This window comes from Rutidosis leptorrhynchoides, chromosome 9 (genome assembly GCF_046630445.1).
Source record: "Rutidosis leptorrhynchoides isolate AG116_Rl617_1_P2 chromosome 9, CSIRO_AGI_Rlap_v1, whole genome shotgun sequence".
Classification (NCBI taxonomy): Eukaryota; Viridiplantae; Streptophyta; class Magnoliopsida; order Asterales; family Asteraceae; genus Rutidosis; species Rutidosis leptorrhynchoides.
In genome coordinates this window covers 144,878,504-144,901,808 of record NC_092341.1, presented here as the reverse complement: position 1 = coordinate 144,901,808, position 23,305 = coordinate 144,878,504, and positions in this window count along the sequence as shown.

Here is a 23,305-nt window from a genome sequence, read left to right as displayed (position 1 = left end):
CAAGGCTCGTCTATTTATTCGAAGATCGATTTACGTTCTGGATATCATCAAATGCGGGTGAAGGAGGATGATATTCCAAAGACTGCTTTTAGGATACGTTACGGTCATTACGAGTTTATGGTTATGCCATTTTGATTGACTAAGGCACCAACTGTGTTCATGGACCTCATGAGCCTAGTGTGTGGGCCATATATTGACAAGTTTGTCATTGTTTTTATCGATGGCATACTTATTTACTCTAAGAATGATCAAGAGCACGAAGAACATTTGAGAAAAGTGCTAGAGTTGCTCAGAAAAGAAAAACTGTACGCTAAGTTTTCAAAGTGTGCATTTTGGTTGGAAGAAGTTCAATTCCTCGGTCACATAGTGAACAAAGAAGGTATTCAGGTGGATCCAGCAAAGATTGAAACCGTTGAAAAGTGGGAAACCCCGAAAACTCCGAAGCATATACGTCAATTTTTAGGATTGGCTGGTTACTACAGAAGATTCATCCAAGATTTTTCCAAAATAGCAAAACCCTTGACTGCATTAACGCATAAAGGGAAGAAATTTGAATGGAAGGATGAACAAGAAAAAGCATTTCAATTGTTGAAGAAAAAGTTAACTACGGCACCTATATTGTCATTGCCTGAAGGGAATGATGATTTTGTGATATATTGTGATGCCTCAAAGCAAGGCCTCGGTTGTGTATTAATACAACATATGAAGATAATTGCTTATGCGTCTAGACAATTGAAGATTCACGAGCAAAATTATATAACTCACGATTTGGAATTGGGCGCTATTTTTTTGCATTAAAGACTTGGAGGTACTACTTATATGGGGTCAAAAGTATCATATATACCGACCACAAAAGTCTCCAACATATATTTAATCAGAAACAACTGAACATGAGGCAGCGTAGGTAGATTGAGTTATTGAATGATTACGATTTCGAGATTCGTTACCACCCAGGGAAGGCACAACAGGGAGTTGTAAAAGAAGGAAAGTTGAAGAATGAAATACCCAAAGGATCGAAGAAACATCTTAATATTCGGGAAGACGAAACCCGGTATAGGGCTGAAAGAATTTGGGTGCCAAAGTTTAGAGATGTGAGAGAAATGGTACTTAAGGAAGCACATAAAACCAAATACTCAATACATCCTGGTGTTGGGATTTAACAAGTTTCATGATACATAAAACCTTTTAAGAATCAAATTAAAGCGGAAGCATGTTGTTATTACCATTTAAACTTGTTAATCTTTAACCAATTAAAGTTAAATCCCAATTAGGATCAAGTTATGAAGTATTCTTACAAACTACAAGCAAGTAAAGAGTTTATACCTACTCCAAGCTTGTAAGTTATGATGAAGATGTTGAAGAATGGAGCTTCAAAACTATGAAACCTCAAGAGATAATACCCCAAACTTTTACCCAACACCTAATACTATGGTTAGGATTTATTGACACTTGAAGATAAGCTTCCAAACAAGCTCAAGGACTCTCTATTCTAGCTCCAAAATTCGGCCAGAATGCAGCAAGTTTGAAAAAGAGAGTGTTTTTGCATGTATGGATGTATTATGTATTCTCTCTTTAGTCAAGGACTTGATACCCATGTACCTTAATACTTGTGTTATGTTAAAAGTAACAAAACAAGCATGGGATGCTTGTCTTGGAGTCCCAAAATCTGCATTCCACTTCACATGGGTTTTATATAAAATAACCCTTTTATTTTTATAAAACTTGTATACAAAAAAAAACATGACTTGTTAAGTTACATACATATTTATTTTATAAACCTTTTATAAAATATAACATAATGTATTGTTTATCCTTATAAACAATTAAGTCCTTAATTTACAAATTATCCAAATAATTTATCTCAAATAATTTATCTCAAGTAATAGTATTGTTATTGGGTATGACCCGACTTGGATCATAACATATTAGCCACATTAATTAAATATGTCTCTCGGGCATACGAAAACCTTCAATCTCCCACTTGCACGAGAAACATAAGAAATTAATGCAAGTGATGGATACCACCTAACGACCGTCCATCACCCCCAATATGGTATGACTTTGTGCCATTCAATAACATCATCCCGTTCGAGTTCCCATATCGAATATGAAAAGGTGAATCTTTCATCACATCCTTTCGTCCTAGATGTCATGTTAAATCCAAGAAATACAGAATGATCACTCTCTTTTAGATTTAACTTTATCAGGCCTTAGACATCTGACTCTCAACGAATAAGAGGGACAAATTCCATCTTGACTACATACGTCCTAAATATATACCTTGCATTATACCTGAGCTCTTCCTTATGAACTACCATATTTCAGAATAGCGAAGGAAAGAATCAAGGCACAATACTCGATAAATATCCGAACCAAATATGTATCTCAGGTCAGAGGATACAATGATATTCGCCTTTACTCAAGATTACACGTGATCAACCACAAAGGCTCCATTCAGTAAATCTTGAGGGCGGGTCTTCCAATATTTGTATCCCACAAATATCTATAAACCTTGGTTGCAAGCTTGCCCCACATTCATTCCGTGAATGTATACCAATCCAAGTTCATAATAGTCTAAACCTCACACTTGCTCCCACAAATGTGATCGACTACGGAATTTAGAATAATAGCTTATTCATGGATAAAATATGCAAAATAGGAACCTGACTCATGATTAATAAATTAACACCATAATTATATTAATGAGTTTGAACAAATTTCGTTCCGTTACAATACTTAAAACAGATCATGACCAATCACTAGAATATTGAAGCCCTAATGCACAAACATGTCCTGCATGTTTTGCTCTATGTAAGAGCTTCGTGAGAGGATCCGCTATATTAAGATCTGTGTGAACTTTGCGAATATATATCTTTCCCTTTTCAACTTCATCCCTTATGTAGTCGAATCTCCGCTCAATGTGACGGGTCTTTTGGTGAGCACGAGGTTCCTTGATTTGAGCAATCGCACCCTTGTTCTCACAAAAGATCTCAAGAGGGTCCTGAATGGAAGGGACTACTCCTAAGTTGTCGATGAATTTCTTCATCCATGCAGCTTCCTGAGCTGCCAATGAGGCGGCAATGTACTCCGACTCTGTAGTGGATAATGCAACAACATCCTGTTTTGAACTCTTCCAAGAGACCGCACCTCCATTTAATGTGAAGACATAACCGGATTGTGATCGAGAATCATCATGATCAGTTTGGAAACTCGCGTCCACGTATCCTTTCACAGCGAGCTCCTCCTCACCAGACCCATATATTAGAAACATATCCTTAGTCCTCCTAAGGTATTTCAATATACTTTTAATAGCAATCCAATGACTGTTTCCTGGGTTATTCTGGTATCTACTTGTCAGGCTAAGAGCGCATGACACATCCGGTCTAGTGCATATCATTGCATACATGATTGACCCAATAGCAGACGCATATGGGACTTTCTTCATTCTTTCCTGTTCATCTTTTGTGGTGGGACACTGAGATGAACTAAGGAGCGTTCCTCTTTGAATAGGTACCAAACCTTTCTTAGAGTTCTCCATCTTGAACCTTTTCAAGATCTTTTCAATGTATGCACTTTGATTCAAACCTATCAATTTCTTGGATCTATCCCTGTAGATCCTAATCTCCAAAATGTATTGTGCTTCTTCAAGATCCTTAATGGAGAAGCAGCTTTTCAGCCAAGTCTTAACACCTTGCATTGTCAGAATATCGTTTCCAAATAACAATATATCATCTACATATAATACAAGGAACATGATAGTGCTCCCACTAGCTTTCTTGTATACACAAGCTTCATCACCATTTTTAATGAAGCCAAATTTCTTGGATTTCTCATTAAAACGATGATTCCACATTCTAGATGCTTGTTTCAATCCGTAGATTGATTTCTTTAACTTACATACTTTGTTAGGAAGTTTCGGATCGACAAAACCTTCAGGCTGAACCATATAGACATCTTCCTCAAGATATCCATTTAGGAAAGCGGTTTTGACATCCATTTGCCAAATTTCATAATCATAATGAGCAGCAATGGCAAATAATATCCTAATAGACTTTAGCATTGCTACAGGCGAAAAGGTTTCATCATAGTCAACCCCTTGAGTTTGAGTGAAACCTTTTGCTACAAGTCTGGCTTTATATGTATTTAAGTTTCCATGCATGTCGGTTTTCATCTTGAAAATCCATTTACAATCAACTAACTTGGAGCTAGCAGGTTGTACAACTAGTTCCCAAACTTGGTTATCATACATGGATTGCATCTCAGCGTTCATAGCTTCCTGCCATTTATCCTTATCAATCCTTGATAAAGCATCTTGGTAGTTTGTTGGTTCATCCAAATCAACCACATAGCAACCATCCATAAGAAACCCATATCTCTCAGGAGGATTACTAATCCTACCAGACCTGTGAATGTCTTGCGTATTTTGATCAATCATTTGATCACTCTCAACATTTTCATGTTGAGTGCTAGTGTCAACCAATTGTGTATCATCTACTTGATCTTGAACCTCTTCAAGATCTATCTTCCTTTCACTATTACCTTCCATTAGGAACTTAGTTTCAAGGAATTCCGCCTTCCGAGCAACAAATACATTCTGCTCGGAAGGATCATAGAAATAATATCCCATATCATCATTGGGATATCCTATGAAGATACACTTCGTGGATCGAGCATTCAACTTATTAGGGACGTAACGCTTAGGATAAGCTTCACATCCCCATACCTTTAAGTATGATAGAGATGGAGGTTTTCCAAACCACATCTCATGAGGAGTTCGTTCCACTTTCTTGGTTGGGGCCATATTTAAAATACGAGCCGCGGAGAATAGACAATAACACTAAAATGATAGAGGTAATGAGCTTCTAGCCATCATAGATCGAACCATATCCATTAGGGTTCGGTTCCTCCTTTCGGAAACTCCATTAAGTTGGGGTGTTCCAGGAGGAGTAAGTTGCGAGATAATCCCACAACTTTTAAGATGATCTTGGAAAGCATCGCTTAGGTATTCACCTCCTCTATCGGTATGAAGTACCTTGATTGTCTTATTGAGTTGATTTTGTACTTCGTTTTGATATTCCTTGAATGCTTCGAAAGTTTAGTCCTTGTGTCTTAATAAGTAGACATATCCGAAACGACTGAAGTCATCAATGAAAGTAATGAAGTATCTTTCACCGTTCCTAGTTATGGGCTTAAAGGGTCCACATACATCCGAATGTATTAATCCCAATAAGTCCTTAGCCCTTTCATAGGTCCCTTTGAAAGGTGCTTTAGTCATTTTGCCTTGTAAACAAGATTCACATACATCAAACGAGTCTAGTTCATTTGATTTTTAAAAGGCCATTCTTTTGAAGTGTATGCATTCGATTCTTGTTTATGTGACCAAGGCGACAATGCCATAAGTAGGAATCACTCAAATCCCTTTTGAGTTTCTTGGTGTTTGCATGGAACATTGAGCTATTGTATGATGTGTCATCATGAACCAATTCATAAATACCATTCGAAGGCGAAGCCTTAAAATAGAACACATTATCTAAAGAAACATGGATATCATCATTAATGAAATTAAGATTAAAACCATATTGTTTCAAACGGGATACATAAATAATGTTTCGAGATAAATCGGGTGCATACAAAACATTTTTCAAAATAAGCTCCAAACCACTTGGTAGCTTCAAAACAAAGTCTCCTTGAGCTTTCACTTGCACCCTTGCTCCATTTCCCATGAAGAGACTTGTTGTTCCCGCATCTTGATTACTTCTTTTGAACCCTGTAAAGAATTGCAAATATGAGTTCCACATCCTGTGTCTAATACCCATGTATTAGAAGAAGTAATACTAAGCTCAATGTATACCATATATACATTACCTGATGTTTGCCCTGCATCCCTCTTTTCCTTCAACTCCTTAAGGTAGACCGGGCAGTTACGTTTCTAGTGACCCATTTCACCGCAACCAAAGCACGGATCTTCCTTGGGGTTAGCTTTTCCGGCAACCTTTTGCTTCTTGTTGTTGTTGGTTGGGGTAACAATCTTTCCCTTTCCCTTGCCCTTGCCTTGGTAGGCGGGTCCTTTCCTCTTAGCCACCTTCGGCTTAGAAGTGTTATTGTTTTTGGACCCGCCTTCATTGATCATATACATGGGTGAAGCCCTTTTACCCATGCTCGCTTCAGCCATCTTAAGCATGGCATGTAATTTGCCAATGCTTTTATCCCAACCATTCATGTTGTAATTCATTACAAATGTGTCAAAACTTTTTGACAATGAGTTGAGAATAAGGTCCGTGGCTAATTCATTAGACACGTTGCAATTTAGACGGTTTGCTCGATCAATAAGGCTTTTCATCTTAAGGACATAAGATGAAACGGATTGGGAGTCGTCCATCTGACATGCATGAAGCGCTTAGACCGTTTCAAAGCGCTCGACACGAGATTGTTGAAGGAACATCTCCTTCAATTGTGTGATCATGTCATATGCACTATGATGCTCGAAGTCCTTTTGGAGTTCGGGTATCATAGTCCCAAGCATGAGGCAAGAAACTTGCAACGAATCGGTGCAATATTTCTCCCAATAGGCCATGCCTTCTGTATCATCCTCGTCCGGTTGATCGGGAATGGGGTCTTCCAACACATACGCCCTATCCTCAAGTTTGAGGACAATTCTTAGATTGCGGAACCAATCCATGAAGTTCGTATGGTTGAGTTTTTCTTTTTCGAGGATTGACCTCAACGATAGGTTGTTAAAGTTGATTGGTGCGTTTGGAATGTTGTTGTTATTGGCGGCCATCTACAAAATTTAACAAAGTTGTTTAAGTATCAATTTTAATTTAACAATCAATACCCTTTAAATCTAATTGATATTTATTAAATTTTAGAAACCAACGGTAAACCAAATTTTGGTTAGGTGACCTTTATCCAGTCATTTGATTTAGCTAGGTAGTCATTGTATGACAATTGCAATCCTTTTGCAACTTCTAAGTTATGGAATAATGTAATCCTTTTGCATGGCATATTTATCCCATCAACGCCTATTTGTTCCTCATGCTTCGGTGACCCTAAGTTCATGATTCCAAAATTAAGTCATCCTACTTGTGTAAACGTGTAAATCTAACATACAAGTGGTTAGGTGACCTTTATCCCACAAGTGTGCCAAATTTACCTTAATCATATTAGTTTGCTCATAACGGTTAGGTGACCTTTATCCCATTATGAGTTCCCTAATATTTTTAAGTGTCACACAAAAGGATGGCGTTTAACTTGTTTGCCTTGTTAATAAGGGATTTTAAGTTTTCATTAATTCTAGTTTGAGAAAACTTTTACACCATACACCAACATGCATTTAGTGTATGGTTTGTATGAAAATCCATTTTCATGTCTTGTAATTAAGCCAATTACATGATTTGATATAAACCATTTTATATGTGTTTTAATAACCATTTATTATGTGTTCTTAATAACCGTTTATTAATGTCCTTTTGCCATTTCAATTTAACCATTTAAATTGTCGTTTTGCATGTTGTTAATAATGTTTAATTTAACCAATTAAATTGCCATTTTAGTTTGTTGTTAACTTGTGTGATTAACTTGTAGCATACAAACATACAATCCACAATCATACAATAAACAACCATGCATGCAAAACAAATATGTTCACAATCAAGCCATTTTGGTAGACATTTGTTTAGCCGAAAACAAATGCCACCGGTAAGGGTTATAACACAAAGTAGGAGATTTCAAATCTCCCACTTAATCTTGCATCTTCCTTGTCTCCATCTTGCATCTTCATTTTTACAAAAAATATATCCTAATACATTTTTCTAAAAAATGAAAATACAACCTAATCTATTTTACATACCAAATATAAAATAAATTACATAACCAAAATAATAATATTACAAACCAAATTGAATGAATATTACAACCACATGAATGAATTAATATTACATACCAAATGAATTATTAATAATCATCCAAATAAGCATGCAACCAAACACAAGGTCAAGGCTTAGATTGTGAACATTTACATACAACCAAAATATGACCAAAATGGAAGAACCCAAACCCACTTTTGGGTCTCCCAAATTTGGCCAAAACATACACCCACCCAAAACCGAAAATTTTTGCATTCTACTGTCATGCAAAAAACCTTTTAAGAATCAAATTAAAGCGGAAGCATGTTGTTATTACCATTTAAACTTGTTAATCTTTAACCAATTAAAGTTAAATCCCAATTAGGATCAAGTTATGAAGTATGCTTACAAACTACAAGCAAGTAAAGAGTTTATACCTGTAACGACCCGTCAAAATCGCTATTGACGCGGCACGTTAATCATTGATTCCACAGTGAGGTTTTGACCTCTATATGATACGTTTTGATAAAATATTGCATTCATTAAAATAAGTGACTTTCTAAACATAGAAAGTTATAAACATGTGGGCGAGTGCTTAGGTATAAGCAAAACCCCGAAATACATAAGTCTTTAATTTACAGGTTGACATCATAGTCCAATTATTTATTACACAACGCAGTTTTATTTTGAATGCAATAAACTTTGTACAAAGCATGAGAGACTCCATGCAGGCAACAAGCACATCACAGCGGAAGCATTCTAAGGACCTGAGAATAAAACATGCTAAAAAGTCAACACGAATGTTGGTGAGTTATAGGTTTAATTGCTCGAGTCATAAACATATATAAAGATAGACCACAAGATTTCATCAAAAGTTAATAGATTCTACGTAACAGAGCACCCTGGCAACTAAACTTAACGCTATAGTGATAATTACCCCATTCGTTTTAATACACGCAAACCAACGTGTCTTAAACTCAAATAACATACGTCCGTTAAAAGGCTAGCGCTCTAGCTCGGACGGGGATGTCAAGCCCTATGGATCCATATACAATTATTCGCGCCCACCAGTCCATATCCTATGTACTGGCAGCTACTAGTTACCAAAGCTAAGGGATTTTCGGTTTAACTCAGTGTAGAATTTAGTATGTACTTGTGTCTTATCGCGTTTAAAATAAATTGCATGTATTCTCAGCCCAAAAATATTTAAAGTATTTAAAAAGGGAGACTATAACTCACAGTTCAATATTGTGATTCAATATTGTAGGGAAATAGCGTAGACGTAATGATGGTAGACGACTGTATGGTTGGCCTTGGATTCTAGAACAATACCCCGAACAATACCTAATATTACCTTAGCTTGAAACGGTTTGAAACCCGAATTAAAATACCCTCGAATATACTTTATTATTATTAACTTAAATTAAAATTATAATTATAATTATAAATTAAAATTTATATTACATAAGAAAATATATTGTGAAGTATTTCGTCGAACAAACTGGCCTTTTTATAGTACTTTTCGATTTACTGTAGCTCATGCGATCGCATGGCCGCCTTTCCCGTTTTGTTTGCTAGTTCGTCGACATCAAACAGTATTTTACTGTAGCAAATAGTGTTTTACTGTAGCAAATAGTGTTTTACTGTAGCAAATAGTGTTTACTGTAGCAAATAGTGTTTTACTGTAGCAATTCACTGTAGCAAAGTCGTTTTCACTGTAGCACTGTAGCAAAATACGGTTTCACTGTAGCAAATAGTGTTTTACTGTAGCAAATAGTGTTTTACTGTAGGAAAGTCGTTTTTACTTGTACATATATATATACATACATATAATTGTTCATGAATCGTCGAGAGTAGGCAAAGGTAATTGTATATATGAAACAGTTCTAAAATTTTTGAGACTCAATCTAACAGACTTTGTTTAACGTGTCAAAATACTAAATCGTATAGAGAATTGATTTAAATTAGTCGAAATTTTTCGGGTCATCACAATACCTACTCCAAGCTTGTAAGTGATGATGAAGATGTTGAAGAATGGAGCTTCAAAACTATGAAACCTCAAGAGATAATACCCCAAACTTTTACCCAACACCTAATACTATGGTTAGGATTTATTGACACTTGAAGATAAGCTTCCAAACAAGCTCAAAGACTCTCTATTCTAGCTCCAAAATTTGGCCAGAATGCAGCAAGTTTGAAAAAGAGAGTGTTTTTGCATGTATGGATGTATTATGTATTGTCTCTTTAGTCAAGGACTTGATACCCATGTACCTTAATACTTGTGTTATGTTAAAAGTAACAAAACAAGCATGGGATGCTTGTCTTGGAGTCCCAAAATCTGCATTCCACTTCACATGGGTTTTATATAAAATAACCCTTTTATTTTTATAAAACTTGTATACAAAAAAAAACATGACTTGTTAAGTTACATACATATTTATTTTATAAACCTTTTATAAAATATAACACAATGTATTGTTTATCCATATAAACAATTAAGTCCTTAATTTACAAATTATCCAAATAATTTATCTCAAGTAATAATATTTTTGAAAACCGATTTTTAAAAATCAAAGTGTCGCGTATTGATTTAATGATCCATTCATTAAGATTAAATACGATTAAGGTGTCGGTAAGCTTGTTATTGGGTATGACCCGACTTGGATCATAAAATATTAGCCACATTAATTAAATATGTCTCTCGGGCATACGAAAACCTTCACCTGGAGTAGGAAAAATGTACAAAGATCTCAAGAAGCACTTTTGGTGGCCGGGTATGAAAGCCAATACTGCTAAATATGTAGGAGAATGTTTGACGTGTTCTAAGGTCAAAGCTGAGTATCAGAAACCATCAGGTCTACTTCAACAACCCGAAATCCCGGAATGGAAATGGGAAAACATTACCATGGATTTCATCACTAAATTGCTAAGGACTGCAAGTGGTTTTGATACTATTTGGGTAATAGTTGATCGTCTCACCAAATCAGCACACTTCCTGCCAATAAGAGAAGATGACAAGATGGAGAAGTTAGCACGACTGTATTTGAAGAAAGTCGTCTCCAGACATGGAATACCAATCTCTATTATCTCTGATAGGGATGGCAGATTTGTTTCAAGGTTTTGGCAGACATTACAACAAGCATTGGGAACTCGTCTAGACATGAGTACTGCCTATCATCCACAAACTGATGAGCAGAGCGAAAGGACGATACAGACTCTTGAAGACAGGCTACGAGCATGTATTATTGATTTTGGAAACGGTTGGGATCGACATCTACCATTAGCAGAATTTTCCTACAACAACAGTTACCACTCGAGTATCGAAATGGCACCGTTCGAAGCACTTTATGGTAGAAAGTGCAGATCTCCAATTTGTTGGAATGAATTGGAGGATAGACAGATTACAGGTCCGGAGATAATCCAAGAAACTACAAAGAAAATCATCCAAATTCAACAACGGTTGAAAACCGCTCAGAGTCGACAAAAGAGCTAAGCGGACCTTAAAAGGAAAGATATAGAATTTGAAATTGGGGAGATGGTCATGCTTAAGGTTTCGCCTTGGAAAGGCGTTGTTCGATTTGGTAAACGGGGGAAACTAAATCCAAGATACATTGGACCATTCAAGATTATAGATCGTGTCGGACCAGTAGCCTACCGACTTGAATTACCTCAATAACTCACCAATGTACATAATACCTTTCACGTCTCGAATATGAAGAAGTTCTTAGCTAAAGAAAATCTCACTATTCCTTTAGACGAAATTAAAATTAATGAAAAACTACAATTCATTGAAGAACCCGTCGAGATAATGGATCGTGAGGTTAAAAGGCTCAAGCAAAACAAAATACCAATTGTTAAGGTTCAATGGAATGCTCCTAGAGGACCCGAGTTCACCTGGGAATAAGAAGATCAGAAGAAGAAGAAATACCCGCACTTATTTCCAGAAGATACGTCAACACCTCCAACTGCTTAAAATTTCGGGACGAAATTTATTTAACTGGTAGGTACTGTAGTGACCCGAACTTTTCCATGTTTATATATATTAAATGAAATTGATATTTATATGATTAAGTTTTTTCAACATGTTAAGCAATCAAACTTGTTAAGACTTAATTAATTGAAATAGGTTTTATATAGACAATTGACCACCCAAGTTGACCGGTGATTCACGAACGTTAAAACTTGTAAAAACTATACGATGTCATATATATGGATATATATAGTTAACATGGTATTATGATAAGTAAACATATTGTTAAGTATATTAACAATGAACTACATATGTAAAAACAAGACTACTAACTTAATGATTTCGAAACGAGACATATATGTAGCGATTATCGTTGTAACGACATTTAATTGTATATATATCATATTAATATATATTAATATATCATAATATCATGATAATGTAATAATTTAACATCTCATTTGATATAATAAACAATGGGTTAACAACACTTAACAGGATCGTTAACCTAAAGGCTTCAAAACAACATTTACATGTAACGACTAACGATGACTTAACGACTCAGTTAAAATGTATATACATGTAGTGTTTTAATATGTATTTATACACTTTTGAAAGAATTAAATACACTTATCAAAATACTTCTATTTAACAAAAATACTTACAATTACATCCTCGTTCAGTTTCATCAACAATTCTACTCGTATGCACCCGTATTCATACTCGTACAATACACAGCTTCTAAATGTATGTACTATTGGTATATACACTCCAATGATCAGCTCTAAGCAGCCCATGTGAGTCACCTAACACATGTGGGAACCATCATTTGGTAACTTGCATGAAATATCTCATAAAATTACAAAAATATTAGTAATCATTCATGACTTATTTACATGAAAACAAAATTACATATCCTTTATATCTAATCCATATACCAATGACCAAAAACACCTAAAAACACTTTTATTCTTCAATTTTATTTATCTAATTAATCTCTCTCAAGTTCCATCTTCAAGTTCTAAGTGTTCTTCATAAATTCTACAAGTTCTAGTTTCATAAAATCAAGAATACTTCCAAGTTTACTAGCTCACTTCCAATCTTGTAAAGTGATCATCCAACCTTAAGAAATCCTTGTTGTTTACAGTAAGATATCATTCTAAATCAAGGTAATACTCATATACAAACTTTGATTCAATTCCTATAACTATAACTATCTTAATTCGAGTGATAATCTTACTTGAACTTGTTTTCGTGTTATGATTCTACTTCAAGAACTTTTAAGCCATCCAAGATCCTTTGAAGCTAGATCATTTCTTGTCACTTATAGTAGGTTTACCTACTAAACTTGAGGTAGTAATGATGTTCATAACATCATTCGATTCATACATATAAAACTATGTTATTCGAAGATTTGAACATGTAATTACTAGAACATAGTTTATTTAATTCTAAACTTGTTCGCAAACAAAAGTTAATCCTTCTAACTTTACTTTTAAAATCAACTAATCACATGTTCTATATCTATATGATATGCTAACTTAATGACTTAAAATCAGAAAACACGAAAAACACCGTAAAACCGGATATACGCCGTCGTAGTAACACCGCGGGCTGTTTTGGGTTAGTTAATTAAAAACTATGATAAACTTTTATTTAAAAGTTGTTCTTCTGGGAAAATGATTTTTCTTATGAACATGAAACTATATCCAAAAATCATGGTTAAACTCAAAGTGGAAGTATGTTTTCCAAAATGGTCATCTAGACGTCGTTCTTTCGACTGAAATGACTACCTTTACAAAAATGACTTGTAACTTATTTTTCCGACTATAAACCTATAGTTTTTATGTTTATATTCATAAAATATATTTCAATATGAAACCATAGAAATTTGATTCACTCAAATCGGATTTAAAACGAAGAAGTTATGGGTAAAACAAGATTGGATATTTTTTGATTGTTGTAGCTACGGGAAATATTGTAACAATTCTATAAAAATCATATCCTAGCTAACTTATATTATATTATACATGTATTCTAATATAATATTAGGATACCATAGACACGTATGCAAATGTTTTGACATATCATATCGACCCATGTATATATATTATTTGGAACAACCATAGACACTCTATATGCAGTAATGTTGGAGTTAGATATACAAGGTTGAGGTTGATTCCAAAAATATATATACTTTGAGTTGTGATCTAGCCCGAGACGTGTATACACTGGGTCGTGGATTGATTCAAGATAATATATATCGATTTATTTCTGTACATCTAACTGTGGACAACTAGTTGTAGGTTACTAACGAGGACAACTGACTTAATAAATTTAAAACAGTAAAACGTATTAAAAATGTTGTAAATATATTTTGAACATACTTTGATATATATGTACATATTTGTTATAGGTTCATGAATCGACCAGTGGCCAAGTCTTACTTTTCGACGAAGTAAAAAATCTGTGAAAGTGAGTTATAGTCCCACTTTTAAAATCTAATATTTTGGGATGAGAATACATGCAGTTTTATAAATGTTTTACGAAATAGACACAAGTAATTGAAACTACATTATATGGGTGAATGATCGAAGCCGAATATGCCCCTTTTGCTTGGTAACCTAAGAATTAGTAAACTGATCTACTAATTGACGCGAATCCTAAAGATAGATCTATTGGGCCTAACGAACCCCATCCAAAGTACCGGATGCTTTAGTACTTCGAATTCATTTATATCATGTCCGAAGGATTTCCCTGAATGATAGGGGATATTCTTATATGTATCTTGTTAATGTCGGTTACCAGGTGTTCACCATATGAATGATTTTTATCTCTATGCAGTTTGTGAAATGCCTGATAAGAGATGTGTTATAAAAATGAAATCTTGTGGTCTATTATTATGATTTAATAATATGTAGGTTAAACCTATAACTCACCAACAATTTTCTTGACGTTTTAAGCATGTTTATTCTCAGGTGATTATTAAGAGCTTCCGCTGTTGCATACTAAATTAAGGACAAGATTTGGAGTCCATGCTTGAATAATATTGTTTAAAAACTGCATTCGAAGACTTATGTTGATGTGTAATATTATTGTAAACCATTATGTAACGGTCATGTGAAAAACGCTATATTTTAGATTATCATTATTTGATAATCCTCGTAATATTTTAAAGGTTATGGTTTTTTTTTTAAAATCGAATGCAGTCTTTGAAAAACGTCTCATATACAGGTCAAAACCTCGCGACGAAATCAATTAATATGGAATGTTTATAATCAATATGAACGGGACATTTCAGATAAGAAATTTGACATCAAGGAGGACGGAACACGATACCTTGCTAATCGAATCTGGGTACCAAGTTTGGTGGATTGAGAGAACTAGTGTTGGAGGAAGCACACAAGTCAAGGTACTCAATTTATCCGGGATCAGATAAAATGTACCAAGATTTGAAGGCGTTTTATTGGTGGCCAAATTTGAAAGCTGGCATTGCTACCTATGTCGGTAAGTGCTTGACTTGTGCTAAAGTCAAGGCTGAACATCAGAAGCCATCAGGGTTATTGACTCAACCCGAGATTCCCAGTGGAAGTGGGAAGGTATTACCATGGACTTCATCACGAAACTTTCAAGAACAGTGGGAGGTTACGATACTATTTAGGTTATCGTGGATCGTCTCACAAAGTCTGCACACTTCTTATCGATAAGAGAAACTGATAAAATGGAGAAGTTGGCTCAAATCTACATTAAGGAAGTCGTCTCTAGGCATGGAGTGCCTATATCTATTATACTCGATCGCGACAGCAGATTCACTTCCAGGTTTTGGCAGTCATTGCAAAAAGCAATGGGGACCCATTTAGATATGAGTACAGCGTACCACCCCAGACAAATGGCCAAAGCGAACGAACTATTCAGACTTTTGAGGACATGTTGTGAGCATGTGTCATTGATTTTGGAAATGGATGGGATAAGTACTTACCACTAGCTGAGTTCTCATACAGTAACAACTACCATGCGAGCATTAAAGCTGCACCTTTCGAAGCATTGTACAGAAGAAAATGTAGATCTGCCGTTTGTTAGAGTGAATTAGGGGATAGTCAGTTGACTGGTCCTGAGATTATTCAGGAGACAACGTAGAAAGTCCTACAGATACAAAAACGATTGAGAATGGCTCGGAGTCGTTAAAAGAGTTATGACAATGTTAGACGGAAGGACGTAGAATTCCAAGTTTGTGACAAAGTTATGCTTAAGATATCACTTTGGAAGGGCATCCTATGGTTTGGAAAATGAGGTAAAGTGAGTCCTAGATATGTTGGACCGTTCAAGATAATCGAAAGGGTTGGACCGGTGGCTTACAGATTGGAGCTACCACAAGAACCCAGCGGTATACACGACGTTTTTCATGTATCCAATCTAAAGAAGTACCTAGCCGATGAGAATTTGATTATTCCATTAGAGGAACTGCGTATCATTGACAAACTTCATTTCATTGAGGAACCTGTCGAAATATTGGGCTGTGAGGTCAAACATTTGAAGCAAAGTAGAATTCCTATCATTAAAGTTCGGTGGAGCGCGAGAAGAGGACCAGAGTTCACGTGGGAGCGTAAAGATCAGATGAGACTGAAATACACTGTTTCCCAAGGGAACTACTTCAGCGGACGATCACTAAAATTTCAGGATGAAATTTTCAATAACAGGTGGGTAATGTAACAACCCTGCTTTTTCTGTTACTTCCGTTAAACTTCTGTTAGTTTATTTAATGGCGATTACTTGACTTTTACGTGTTTATGTGTAATAAATACATACTTGATCCTTGGAGGGTTACAATAATTAATATGGGTTGATATTAATATGAATAAATATTTCGGATAATGAAATACGATTAAAACGATACTGTTTTGATAACTGCTTTTTGAGCAACGAAACGCTCGGGTTTATTTTAATAATTAATTTATTAATTATTAACTTTTCAAAAATAATTAATTTATTGGGTTTTTAATAAATTAACGTTTGGTTGCGTTTTAACGATCGGTTTAGCGTTTCGGGCCTTTGGAACGACTAAACGGCACTTGAAACGGACCATGAGTACAAGCTTTTGCAAAACACGAGCCCGGGAGTCACCCCCATGGGCCATTCGGCCGACCCCACTCTCCTCCCCCATTATATTTTAATTTTTGTAACTTTAGGGACTTAAGTGTTAATTGTGGAATTAGAGCTTAATATAAATTAGAGTGTAAACCTAATTTTGTCACAAACCCTCACAAGAAAAAGCTGCCAGTCGATCCCTCTCCCTCCCTCTTTGATGGTCGACCATCACCATCACCATCACATCTTCATCTTTCAAAATTAGCAAAAGTGTTCTATACTAATCGCGTTCATTTCATCGTTCTCTATCCATTGGTATAAATAATTTTGTGATCAAAGTTATAATTAGCTAAATTCTAATCTTAAAAATCTGATTTTTATTAATGTTTCATAGTTATGTTGTCAATTGCTCAAGTCTATACGCGTACATGTTAATTGTTATCGTTAATTTGATCGTTTGATGCGTTTGGGTTTAAAACCGAATTGTTTATTGCATGATCAGTGAATTTTGATTTTTCAAATGCATGATATTATGTGTTAATTAGATTCCTTGCGAAAAACTATTGATTTTAGGCTTTGAATTCGCTTGATTTCGTTTTCGGATGATCAAGTTATGTCCATTTGAATTAACGTTGTATTTTTTGTTGTGTAATCAGAAATCTGGGTTTGATAGACCATGAATTGGCTTGTGAAACTTATACCACTGGAAAGATAATTTACAAAAACTCAAGTTACACTAGGATATCATGTCGTTTGCTTATGTATAACTCAAGATATGCTTGATTTAGTGTAAAAGTGGAATTATACAGCACTTGCATGAAAACAGCCTTGTATGATAAAATGTGTTAACTTCTGTGTTTAAAGCTTTGCATATTTCAAATGTACACAAAAAGTATTTCACCTTTCATGTAGATATCATAGTCTAATTGTATCTAGATCTTCAGAAAATTGCGTGCGAATGTGACTAGCTAAACTAGAATCGAATCTGCAACTTGCTCTCTGTGTTATACTCTGTGGTTTGTGTTTCTTGAAATATCATGTATTCTTCTGGAATATGAATCTTTATATGTTATGTGGTATATTCTCAGTTTATTGTAACCTCCGAAACCTTATGCATTGGGCACAATAGAGCCATACTTTGTGTAACTTCTGAATTGAGCTGAAAACTAAACATTCAACTTCCACGAATAAACTGTACAAATTGGCTAAACAAAAATTGCTCAACTTTTGATATGTATTAGTTTGACTTTTCCTTGAACCATGGCCACTGGTCTTGTGTCAATTTCATGTCCCTAGCTCTGGTGATAGCCAAAACGAAATTAGTGCGCGGTCAGAAACTGACTTGGCAAACTACAAATGTACCCCTTCTGATTCCTGACTTTTAATTATCGTATGAGACCCTGGCCGGAGTTTTTGGAATCAATTTTTAGTATAATTATGATCTGGAGTTTTCCATGTTTACTTGAATTTTGTACTATGAGATAACATGCTAAGTTTGCTACATGTACATGAACTTTGTGCACAACGATAAACTGAAATTGTGAAATTGTCCATTTATGATCCAAAATGTGTTGTTTGACTTAGGTTTGACATGTTGACCAACATTTGACATGTACCCTCTGATGTTGACTTTAGTTGACTATTTGACCTAGTTTGACTTCGGTTGACTTTGTTTGACTTGCATGAACTAGTTGATTGTATGTTGACTTTTACTTTGAAACGCGTCGAGTCGAGCAATAAGACAACTTATACTATGAAACCACATTTGTTTAAGACATATTTATTAACCAACCTAAATACGTATACTTAGGTTGCATTACTCGGCTATAATCCGTACAAGTTTTGTCTGTCATCCAAGCTTTATTCAAAGGTGAGTCTACAATCCCGCTTTTTACATGTTTTCAGGGATGAGAATAAATGTTGTTATACTTACATTATCAAATGCTTTTGTATTGACACAAGTACTATATATGCATATTGAGTTTGTTCACAAAGCCTCTAGCTTGAATACTTTTAATACCATCGGTGTAAGCACAATTTAGATGGACAAATCCGTTAGGTTGACAACCTTACCCTACAATATTAACTGTGGTGCATTTACTTTGAACATTAGATACACTCGAACAAGTGTATAACATTTTATGAGGTAAAGGCAGGTATAGTGGTTTCTATACTCAGGTCATTGCTAGTATTCAGGTGTTCATAGATTATGCAAACGTTTCGCAACTTGGAGTTGTACTTGTAAAATCTCGTGGTCAAGGAAACTAAACTCTTTTTATGATAACTATTTTTCAGATACTGTTACATTATTTAAACTTGTAGATTCACCAACATTATTAGTTGACCTATTTTTACGTATTTTATTCTCAGGTCCTTAACAGGTAGACTTCCGTTGTGTTTGCTGCATGGTCTGGCCTTGGAGTCAGCATTCAATTTAAAGAACATTATTTACTTTTGCATTTGAAACTTTTATAACTATTTAAATACTGTTGGCTTGTGGTTACGATCACAATAGTGTTTCTATTTTGGGATTATTGACTTATGCTTTGAAAGTCAACTTTTAATAAAATTAAATGAGATTGCTTTAAACGTCTCATATAGAGGGCGTAACTGTTAACTGTGGGACCTGGATTAAGACGCCGTCAGATGGAAATTTGGCGAGGTGTTATACTACATCTTTCAAAGCTGTACTCTGACTTCAAAACTGTGCTAAAACATCACTCCTATTCATAAAACCCAGAAAAATAATTATGTTATTCAAAATTCTAAAACATCATATGACGATTATAATCTGCGTTCAAACCCTTCATGATTCTTGAAAACCCCTCAATTAAGAAACAATCGAGAGGATGATCCAACCACGCGTTATCTACGAAAAAGAAGGACTTATGCATATAGTCATGCACCTGGAAAACTCTTGAAATTTAAGTAGAAGTTAAACGCGAATCTATGAACCATTGTCGTTGTTATTACTGAAAATAACTTTGCAATCTTTTTCCAAATTAGCCAATTTTGTCACACCTCCAGCAAATCAACTTTGACTTTTCACTCGGATTAACCTCATTTTAACCTTGATATATACGTTTGCCCTTTTCATCGTCGTTACCGGGGAACCCTTTTATATCCCACCACATTAGCAGTAAACTTACCAACAATTTCATTGATCTTTGACTTTCCAAAAAATCCTTTTATTCATTGAAACCCTATCATATACTCATCTATATCTTGTAACAATAATTTCCATACCAACTACTGGGAATTAGCAATCAGTATTTCGAGTCTCGCAGTGTTTCTACATCAACAGTTATATGTATACATATAATATTTATCTCTTAGAATTATGATCTTCTATTCTGAAATTTTGAAAAGCACCCAGTCTACGAATCAATACTCTGAATTCTGAAAAAGCAGAATGAAGCAGCAAAAACTATAAATGACCTTAACAATCGAAGGTATGATGATAGAGAATAGTGTGTTGGCAAAGCTCAGAAAAGTTGGAACTGGAAAACGGATTGAGCAAACCATGAAGGAGGCTGTGGACAAATAACAAAGACTAAACCTGCCTTCAAAGAATCCAAATGATTCAGTATCTGCTGAAGTCATTAACAAATACCTTGCTCCTGACTTTAAACCTTTACGGACAAATCTTCTTCACCATCCTTCGATATTAGAAATTCTAAGATATCATCGTATCTTCCATTATAAATATCCTCAATATTTCTGAAGATATCTTCGTAACTATTCTTATATGAAATTATTCACTTTTCACGCTATCTGTAAAATAAACTGTTTTAGTTTCTAAATTCTGAAAAATTCGAATTTAAAATATGAATGTTTTTGAAGTAGTGTTAGGAATTGAAGCATGAGTTAGTATAATATAATGACACTTGATCAACGTGATTATATTACAGTAAGTCATGCTGAGTTTCTAATGGAACATGATGATTCATAGACCATAACGTCATCATGTGCCATGTTACACGACTCTTACATTTTACCTAATCTCCAAACATATCAAGAACATATCTTCCTAATAGTTCTATCTTTTCTCTTGAATTCTGGTAATTTAACCAATCAAGATCGTGCTATTACAATTTCTCTCTTAGAACATTAGTCATATTCATTCGAAACTCCATACCTACGAATTCTGGACCATTACTTGTTGTGCTTAATGGTAAGAAGAGAAACAAAAGCACAAAGCTTAGAAATCGAAATGGGAGTATAAATCGCATCAAATAGGAGAGATCATTAACTGTAGATGTCAATAATCATGGAAAAACAAATGCAAGGAAGGATTATGAAAACCACTACCTCAAGAGCAAAGTAGAAGTAAACGGATTCCTCTGGTGGGAGTTGGAATAGAAGGATGATTGTTGTGATAGTCAGAATGAGATCAAGGATCAGAACTGGATGAAGCATTTTAACAATCTTTTAGAAGTATGAAATGAGGAAGAAGATGTAGGAGTGGTGGAAATAATGAAACAGAAGAGGATAATTTATAGTGAAATATCCAACAGAGCAATTGAAACAAATTATTGCATTTAACCAAAGAAGATCCTAATTTTCTTAATTACCAAAGAATCAAATCTTATATAGATTATAAAGATTTTATTTAATCCATAGATCGACCGTGTTTACTTCAAAAGATATGATGAAAATTTACCTTTCTCATCTCACTCTTTTGTGATAACTTCACTCGTACTCTTCACAAAAGCAAATTGTTTTATCCATATTATTCATTGATGATAAAACCCAAATTTTTAGCTCGTATGCGTCATGAAAACATACTTATTGTCAGCCATGACCATCCCAATCAAATTTCGGGATGAAATTTCTTTAACGGGTAGGTACTATGATGACTCGGAAATTTCTGATCAAATTTAAACTTAATCTTTATATGATTTATTGTTTCCGACACGATAAGCAAAGTCTATATATATGTGTGTGTGTGTGTGTATGTGTGTGTGTATGTGTGTGTGTATACATTAAATTGAGAAATATTAATAAAACATTAAACGGTTTGGTTGATAAACATCTTATTAAACGGTTTGGTTGATAAGCATCTTATTATGAAATCTATTATATGACTTGAAAATGTTAACAAAGTATTAAACGTATAACGTTATACTTATTCGTTTTAGATAAACATCTACGTAATAAAACGTGTTATGTGAAATGTATATATATATATATATATATATATATATATATATATATATATATATATATATATATATATATATATATATATATATATATATATATATATATATATATTGAACTCGTATATAAGCGGTTTCGAATACAATTAATAGATATAGTAACACCTGATTGATATTAAACAAGTTAATACAAACTTATGAGGATAAACATAAGTTCTAGTAATAGATTATGTGATCTGAATATAATTAGTTTTAGAAGAATAAACTTTATGATAGTTATTTGATTTAGTTTCAAACGTACGAACACTTTTTCAGTCTAAAAGAATTCTATTATTAAAACGTTTTATAATGTAATTTGAATATGTATATAAAACCTAATTAAAGTTTTATACTATATATATTAAATCACATTATATATATATATATATATATATATATATATATATATATATATATATATATATATATATATATATATATATATATATATATATATATATATATATATATATTGTTTTAAAGATATAAAACGTACTACGATATATTTCGAAAGTTTAGTACATTTTACAACATGTCAAGAATTAGATTATTAAAGTTATTGTCATTATCTTTTATTGATATAAATTTTAGAAATTATATAAAAGGATTTGAGTGTCACGTCTTCTTTAAAAAGAATATAACTTTATAAATATCTAGAACCACTTTTGACAAATTGTTACCGAGCCATTTTAAAAATGATAAAGGTTTTAACGTTATCTTAAAATTTAGAATCTTTCTAGAAACCTTTTGACAAGTTATAAATGATAATGGTCTGTGATTCAATTAATATAAATAACTTACAATGTGTAATTAAAAAGGTGGTTATATATATTTTGAATTATTTAATAAACAATATTAGTATTCGATTATTGAATCGATTGATATTTAGATAAGTTAACTTATGAGAATTTGATACATGAATAAATTATATCAATTATATGTTTTAAAATATAAAAGTTATATGATATAATAATTTCTATTATTTAAACGATTCTAAAATGAACTTTGAAATATAATTAGTTTCGAAAAACAAAATATTATATTATTAAATAAATATTTAATATATATATATATATATATATATATATATATATATATATATATATATATATATATATATATATATATATATATATATATATATATATATATGTACAAACTATATTTTTAAATATATATATTTTACAATGTGATAAAATATAATA